Source organism: Lipotes vexillifer, unplaced genomic scaffold, assembly GCF_000442215.2.
Source record: "Lipotes vexillifer unplaced genomic scaffold, Lipotes_vexillifer_v1.1 scaffold1336, whole genome shotgun sequence".
NCBI lineage: Eukaryota > Metazoa > Chordata > Mammalia > Artiodactyla > Lipotidae > Lipotes > Lipotes vexillifer.
The window spans coordinates 213115-221760 of NW_006796415.1; the positions used below are offsets into that span (position 1 = coordinate 213115).

Here is an 8646-nt window from a genome sequence, read left to right on the forward strand (position 1 = left end):
CGGACGCGCAGGCTCAGCGGCCATGGCTCACGGGCCCAGCCGCTCCGCGGCATGTGGGATCCTCCCGAAACGGGGCACGAACCCGCGTCTCCTGCATTGGCAGGCGGACTCTCAAGCACTGCGCCACCAGGGAAGCCCGACAGTTTCACTTTTTTACAGTACTTTTTCGTATTCTAGGCAGCTTGAAATCTCTATTTTTGTGTACATGGTCCGTCAGTAACAGCTGCTTTATTCTGGGATTTGATGTTACAGGATGTTATTTATCTGTGATATGATTATTTATTTATGAATACATAGTGAATATATATTTACGAATACATAGAGTGAATATATACACATATGTGTATATATATATACACATAAGTATATATATAAATGGATAATCAAGAATTTTATGTAGGTACTGGTTTATATAATCTTTTCTGCTTTTATGATTCTTTAAAGAAAATATTATATACCTTTCATAAAAATGAGTTTAGATAATGATTTAACACAATCATTGGTGCCTTTTTTCTTTTCTCTTTTATTAGTATTGTCATGAAGCACAGATTTAATCTTGCAAATAAACTGATTTTTCCTAGTGATCTTAAGTTGACATTCAAGGGTTTGTTTTTTGTTTTGTTTTGTTTTTTCCATTAAATTCTGTTGAGAAAGTGCAGACTGACTCTGGAGTTACTCTGGAGTTTTTCTTGGTTGGATTCAGAAACCAAACTGTGTGCCATATGTCATCAAACTCAGTTCCTCACTTGGTATCATAAAGAAAATGTGTTTCTGACCTTTTCTGCCTTACTGACACAGTCATATTCTTACTTGGACTATATTACATAAATGACATTTGGCCTTTATGCCTATATGAAAGACAAGTTATGAGCCACATCGATCCCTATGTACATAAATTATTTAGTCCTAGTTACGTTGCCCAACAAAATGCACTTGTTGACTAACCCATACATAAAGTTTCTTTAAATGCATTTGGAACAATTTTGCTTACTTGTATGACTGCTGTGTGTGATAGTCTCAGAAGCTTGAGAAATAGAGTTCCTATTTTTTTCAGCAAGCATTCATTTAGGTTTTACATTCACATTTGTAATGTCATCAGTTTCTGGGTTAACATCTGTCATCATTGAAAGAATCATGGCTGATGAGTATGAAGTTAGATTCATAAAACTTTAGAACTAGAAGAAGTCTTGTAGATGGAAGTAATTCCACTCCTTTCATTTAATCATGAGAACAGAGGCCAGAGAGATAAACTGACTTGGCCAAATTGCTACAAAGACCAAAGTAATACCAGACCTGGATAGCCATCTTCTACTGTGTCACCCTGCTACTGCACATTAGACTTCTCACTTTTGTCACTTTTAAATGTGTGCATTATTATTGTGCAAATTCTGAGTAGAAATCCTACTTCCCGTGTGTTTCAAAACAACAACTTATAAGAAGGAGTCATTTATGTGAGAAATGGGTGTTCCAAACCCAGTTTTAGAGAACTGAAAGTGTGTTATTTCTGGTTTGTGTTGAGTGATGTCTGACTTCTGAGTTTCAGATGCTCTTGTTTCAGTGGTGCTGATTGTGACTGGCACTACACCAAAGTTTTTCAGTTATTACCCTTATGCTATGGTCTGTGAATTAAAACTTCTTTTGTAGTTTCTTTTTTTTTTAAATTGAAGTATAGTTGGTTTACAATGTTGTGTTGGTTCCTGGCGTGCAGCAAAGTGATGCAGTTATATATATGTATATGTGTGTATGTATATACATATATATACATACACACACACATATATATATATATATATATAAAACTTTTCTCAGATTTTTTTCCATTATAGGTTATTACAAAATATTGAATATAGTTCCCTGTGCTATAAAGTAGGGCCTTGTTGTTTATCTGTTTTATATTTAGTAGTGTTTGTCTGTTGATTCCAAGCTCCTAATTTATCCCTCACCCCACCTTTCCCCTTTGATAACTATAAGTTTGTTTTCCATGTCTGTGAGTCTGTTTCTGTTTTGTAAAAGTTCATTTGTGTCATTATTTAGATTCCACATATAAGTGATATCATATAGTATTTGTCTTTCTCTTTCTGACTTACTTCACTTAGTATGATCATCTCCAAGTCCATCCATGTTGCTGCAAATGGCATTATTTCATTCTTTTTTTCATAGCTGAGTAATGTTCCACTGTATATGTATACCACATCTCCTTTATCCATTCATCTGTTGATGGAAAATTAAGTTGCTTCCCTGTCTTGGCTATTATAAATAGTGCTGCTGTGAACACTGGGGTGCATGTATCTTTTCAAATTAGAGTTTTATCCAGATATATGCCCAGCAGTGGGATTGCTGGATCATATGGTAGTTCTATTTTTAGTTTTTTAAGTAACCTCCATACTGTTCTCCATAGTGGTTGTACCAATTTATATTCCCAGCAGTGTAGGAGGGTTCCCTTTTCTCCACACCCTCTCCAGCATTTATTATTTGTAGACTTTTCGATGATGGTCATTCTGACTGGTGCGAGGTGGTACCTCATTGTAGTTTTGATTTCCATTTCTCTAATTTTTTTTTGGAGTTTAGTGGATTTACACTGTTGGGTTACTTTCTCCTGTACAGCAAAGTGAATCAGTTATAAATATGCATATATCCACTCTTTTTTTAGGTTATTTTCCCATGTAGGCCATTACAGAGTATTGAGTAAAGTTCCCTGTGCTATACAATAGGCCCTTACTAATTATCTGTTTTATATATAGTAGTGTGTATATGTCAATCCCAATCTCCCAGTTTATCCCTCCCTCCCTTTCCCCCCAGTAACCATAAGATTGTTTTCTACATCTGCGACTCTATTTCAGTTCTATAAATAAGTTCATTTGTACCAATTTTTTTAGATTCCACATATAAGTGATATCATATGATATTTGTCTTTCTCTGTCTGATTTACTTCACTCAGTATGGCGATCTCTAGGTCCATTCATCTTGTTGTAACTGGCATTATTTTGCTCTTTTTTATAGCTGAGTAATATTCAATTTTATATATATACCACATCTTCTTTATCCATTCCTCTGCTGATGGACATTAAGGTTGCCTCCATGACCTGGCTACTGTAAATAGTGCTGCAATGAACAATGGGGTGCATGTATCCTTTCAAATTACAGTTTTCTTCAGGTATATGCCCAGGAGTGAGATTGCTAGATCATATGGTAGCTCTATTTTTAGTTTTTTAAGGAACCTCCTTATTGTTCTCCATAGTGGCTGTACCAATTTACATTCCCACCAACAGTGTAGAAGGGTTCCCTTTTCTCCACACCCGCTGCAGCATTTATTGTTTGTAGATTTTTTGATGATGGCCATTCTGACTAGTGTGAGGTGATAACTCATTGTAGTTTTGATTTGCATTTATCTAATAATTAGCGATGTTGAGCATCTTTTCATGTCCTTCTTGGTCATCTGTATGTCTTTGGAGGAATGTCTATTTAGATCTTCCACCCATTTTTTGATCAGTTTTTGTTGTTGTTTTTGTTATTGAGCTGCATGAGCTGTTTGTATATTTTGGAGTTTAATCCCTTGTTGGTTGCTTTGTTTGCAAGTATTTTCTCCCATTCTGTGGGTTGTCAATTCGTTTTGTTTATGGTTTCCTTTGCTGTGCAAAAGCTTTTAAGTTTCATTAGTTCCCATTTGTTTATTTTTGTTTTTATTTTCATTACACTAAGAGGTGGATACAAAATGATATTGCTGAGATTTATATCAAAGAGTGTTCTCCCTAGGTTTTCCTCTATGAATTTTATACTATCCAGCCTTACATTTAGGTCTTTAATCCATACTGAGTTTATTTTTGTGTATAGTGTCAGAGAATGTTCTAATTTCATTCTTTTACATGTAACTGTCCTGTTTACCCCGCACCACTTATTGAAGAGACTGTCTTTTCTCCATTGTATATTCTTGCCTCCTTTGTCATAGATTAATTGAACATAGGTGCATGGATTTATTTCTGGACATTGTATCCTGTTCCTATATTTCTGTTTTTGTGCCAGTACCATACTGTCTTGATTACTGTAGCTTTGTAGAATAGTCTGAAGTCAGGGAGCCTGATTCCTCCAGTTCCATTTTTCTTTCTCAAGATTGCTTTGGCTATTTGCGGTCTTGTGTTTCCATACAAAGTTTGAGATTTTTTATTCTAGTTCTGTAAAAAATGCCATCGATAATTTGATAGGGATTGCATCGAACCTTTAGATTCCTTTGGATAGTACAGTCATTTTCACAGTATTGATTCTTCCAGTCCAAGAACATGGTATATCTCTCCATCTGTTTGTGTCATCTTTTATTTCTTTCATTAGTATCTAATAGTTTTCTGAGTACAAATTTTTTGCCTCCTTAGGTAGATTTATTCCTAGATATTTTATTCTTTTTGATGTGATGGTAAATGGGATTGTTTCCTTAATCTCTCTTTCTGATCCTTCATTATTAGTGTATAGCAAGAGATTTCTGTATCTTGCAACTCTAGCAAATTCATTGATGAGCTCTAGGAGTTCTCTGGTAGCATCTTTAGGATTTTCTCTGTATAGGATAACATATAGGATCTGTATAGGATCTGTATAGGATCATGTCATCTGCAAATAGTGACAGTTTTACTTCTTTTCCAATTTGGATTCTTTTATTTCTTTTTCTTCTCTGATTGTCGTGGCCAGGACTTCCAAAACTATGTTGAATAAAAGTGGCAAGAGAGGACATCCTTGTCTTGTTCCTGATCTTAGAGGAAATGCTTTCAGCTTTTTACCATTGAGTATGATGTTAGCTGTGGGTTTCTCATATATGGCCTCTGTTAGGTTGAGGTAATTTCCCTCTTTGCCCACTTTCTGGAGAGTTTTTATCATAAATGGGTGTTGAATTTTGTCAAAAGTTTTTTCTGCATCTACTGAGATGATCATATGGTTTTTATTCTTCAGCTTGTTAATGTGGTATATCACATTGATTGGTTTGCATATATTGTAGAATCCTTGCATCCCTGGGGTAAACCCCACTTGATCATGGTGTATGATCCTTTTAATGTGCTGTTGGATTCTGTTTTCTAGTATTTTGTTGAGGATTTTTGCATCCATGTTCATCAGTGATTTTGGCCTGTGATTTTCCTTTTTTATGGTGTCTTTGTCTTCTTTTGGTATCAGGGTGATGGCGGACTCATAGAATGAGCTTGAGACTGTTCCTTCCTCTGCAGTTTTTTGGAATAGTTTGAGAAGAATAGGTGTTAACTCTTCTCTAAATGTTTGATGGAATTCCCCTGTGAAGCCATCTGTTCCTGGACTCTGTTGGAAGTTTTTAAATTCAGTACTTGTGATTGGTCTATTCATATTTTGTTTCTTCCTGGTTCAGTCTTGGGACCTTGTACCTTTCTAAGAATTTGTCCATTTCTTCTAGGTTGTCCATTTTATTGGCACATAGTTGCTTGTGGTAGTCTCTTATGATCTTTCGTGTTTCTGTGGTGTCAATAGTAACTTCTCCTTTTTCATTTCTAATTTTATTGATTTGAGTCATCTCCTGTTTATTTTTTTTTTTTGATGAGTCTGGCTAAAGGTTTATCAATTTTATCAATTTTATTTTCTCAAAGAACCAGCTTTTAGTTTCATTTATCTTTTCTGTTGTTTTCTTTGTTTCTATTTCATTTATTTCTGCTCTGATCTTTATGATTGCTTTCCTTCTACTAACTTTGGGTTTTGTGTGTTATTCTTTCTCTGGTTGCTTAAGGTGTAAGGTTAGGTGTTTATTTGAAATTTTTCTTGTTTCCTGAGGTACGACTGTATTGCTGTAAACTTGCCTCTTAGAATTGCTTTTGTTGCATCCCATAGGTTTTGGATCATCGTGTTTTTGTTGTCATTTGTTTCTAGGTATTTTTTGACTTCCTCTTTAATTTCTTTGGCAAACCATTGGTTGTTTAGTCTCCACGTGTTTGTGTTTTTACAGGTTTTTTTTCCTGTAGTTTACTTCTAATCTCATAGTGTTGTTGTCAGAAAAGATGCTTGGCATGATTTCAGTTTTCTTAAATTTACTGAGGCTTGATTTGTGGCCCAGTATGTGATCTTCCTGGAGACTGTTCCGTGTGCACTTGAGAAAAAAGTGTATTCTGCTGCTTTCAGATGGAATGCTCTATAGATATCAACTAAATCCATCTGGTCTAATGTACCATTTAAGGCCTGTGTTTCCTTATTGATATTCTGTCTGGATGATCTGTCCATTGGTGTAAGTGGGTTGTTAAAGTCCCCCCACTATTATTGTGTTACTGTCGATTTTCCCTTTTATGGCTGTTAGCATTTGGCTTATATGTTGAGGTGCTCCCACATTTCTCTAATAATTAATGATGTTATGCATTTTTTCATGTGCCTTTTGGCCATATGTATGTCTTCTTTGGAGAGATGTCTATTTAGGTCTGCCCATTTTTTGATTGGGTTGTTTGTTTCTTGATATTGGGCTGTGTAACTTTCTGTATGTTTTGGAAATTAAGCCCTTATTGGTCACATCACTTGCAAATATTTTCTCCCATTCCGTAGATTGTCTTTTCGTTTTGTTTTGCACAGCTTTTGCTGTGCAAAAGCTTATAAATTTGAATAGGATATTTTACAGTTTCTTTGATGCCAATACAAAGCTAAATATATTGCCAAGAGAAGAATTGTGATAGAGAACACATTTTGTCATCTTTTAGCCCATTAAGCCTTTAAGCAGTTGCTAAATGAAGTAAAAGGAGCATACTTTATAAAAGGTAGAGTCAAGGTTTAAACCATTTTTTGAGTCAGTTATTATCTCACATGATGCCAGTGGCTAATGTTTCCAGTTCTGTTGCATCTTCCACAATCTTATAGTTGTTAATTGGCACTAATGAATGTGATACTTTTAGGAAAGCAGTTGCCCCATATGATCTAATTTGTGGTCATTTTTAGCATTTACTGAGCAAGTTAGTTTCGTGGAGAGCAGTTAAGGTCACAGAATAGAAAGGAGCATTTTACACAGAGTTAAATTTTGGTAGAAATATGACAGCATGTTCTATAGGTATGGTTTTGCAATTATGTTAACACCTTAAGGTATTGAAACCTTTTTGCTCATGTACCCCTCAAACACGTATAATTTGACATATACAGCTTTTCATCATAAGATTCAATTAATCACCAAGAGTGTAGTTTCTAACATTATAAATGTTGGTATGTAATGGTAAAATGGTAACATCACCCCTTTAAATGTATTCAATGGAATTTAAGTATCAGAGATATTTGATACCCACTATCACCCACTTCAAATAATAAATAGAAATAGATTTTTTTTTAAATTTCCGAAGACAGTAAGCTTAAAACATGTCTTCTGGATTCAGTAATTAATCCAATTATATTTGTGCAAAATTAATCAAACTATCATAAATATATTACAGTTTTGATAAAGGATTATTAAACACAAAGTAAGTTTCTTGAAATGTATTGCTTAATAAAATTGCAGGAGGTGAGGTTGAGCATCTGGGCAGTGACTCCCTTAGAGTTATTTACCTTGTGGAAAGTCCTCTTGTATCTTTATACACCTCCCAGTTTGAATGTTGCTGCCTTAAGTGACTAGCTGCACCTTCTACAGGAGATTATTACAGTTACACAACATTGTTCAGTGACTAAGAGCAGGCACTCTAGAGGCAGACCACGTGGGCTTGAATTCCAGCTCTGAGCCCCAGCTCTTCCTTTTAGTAGTTGCATAACTTTGGGAAATCTGCTTAACTCTACTGTTCCTCTGTTTTCTCACCTGTAAAATGAAGATAATAGTTGGCTGTTGCACAGGTAAAATGAAGTAATACTTCTGACATGCTTAGGGTAGTGTCTGACACATTCAAGTTCACCATACAGTAAATTCTAGATAATCTTTTAAATTATTTTGAGAATTTTAAAGATATATCTTAAAGCGTCTGTGAGCATTTCTCAGGCAGATTTAAGTAATTTGAGGATTATCCACTTATGCTTTCCTTACTTCTACCCTGGTCAGTCAGATAATTTTTCCACACTTCATATAAGTAACTAGTAAAATTTTCCCTATGCATGTGTATGCATACATATATTTGTATGCACATGTATGTCTTCCTAAGACTGTGAGTACTTAATGTCTGCTCATGGCAGGGAAGCGAATTGTCTTTAGCCACAAATGTTTATTAAACACCTATTGAAAAGTGAAAGTTATATTCGACTAAGAGGAAAACTGACTCTAAAACTTGCCCTTGCTAAAGACTTATGAGATGTATGAAGATTAATAAACCAATTTTGAAAATAATCTGAATTTTTAAAAAATAATACAATCAACCTCTGATTTGAAAAGAAGCAATAAATTCAGAGTAACCAATACAAGGAAGTGACATAGATAACAGGAAAAGCGGGTAATAAGCAGGGAGAAAAAATAGTTGTTCATACCTTAAATTTGTAAATGAATTAATGATGTAGCATTGGGCTTCCCTGGTGGCGCAGTGGTTGAGAGTCCGCCTGCCTATGCAGAGGACACGGGTTCGTGCCCTGGTCCGGGAAGATCCCACATGCTGCAGAGTGGCTGGGCCCGTGAGCCATGGCCGCTGAGCCTGCGTGTCTGGAGCCTGTGCTCCGCAACGGGAGAGGACACAACAGTGAGAGGCCCGCGTACCGCAAAAAAAAAAA

General features: G+C 35.5%; 1 protein-coding gene across 1 annotated transcript in view; it reads left to right on the top strand.

Moving 5' to 3' along the window:
• Positions 1-8646, top strand: part of CHM (CHM Rab escort protein) — a 209157-nt gene that overhangs the window by 185917 nt on the left and 14594 nt on the right. The window lies entirely within an intron of this gene.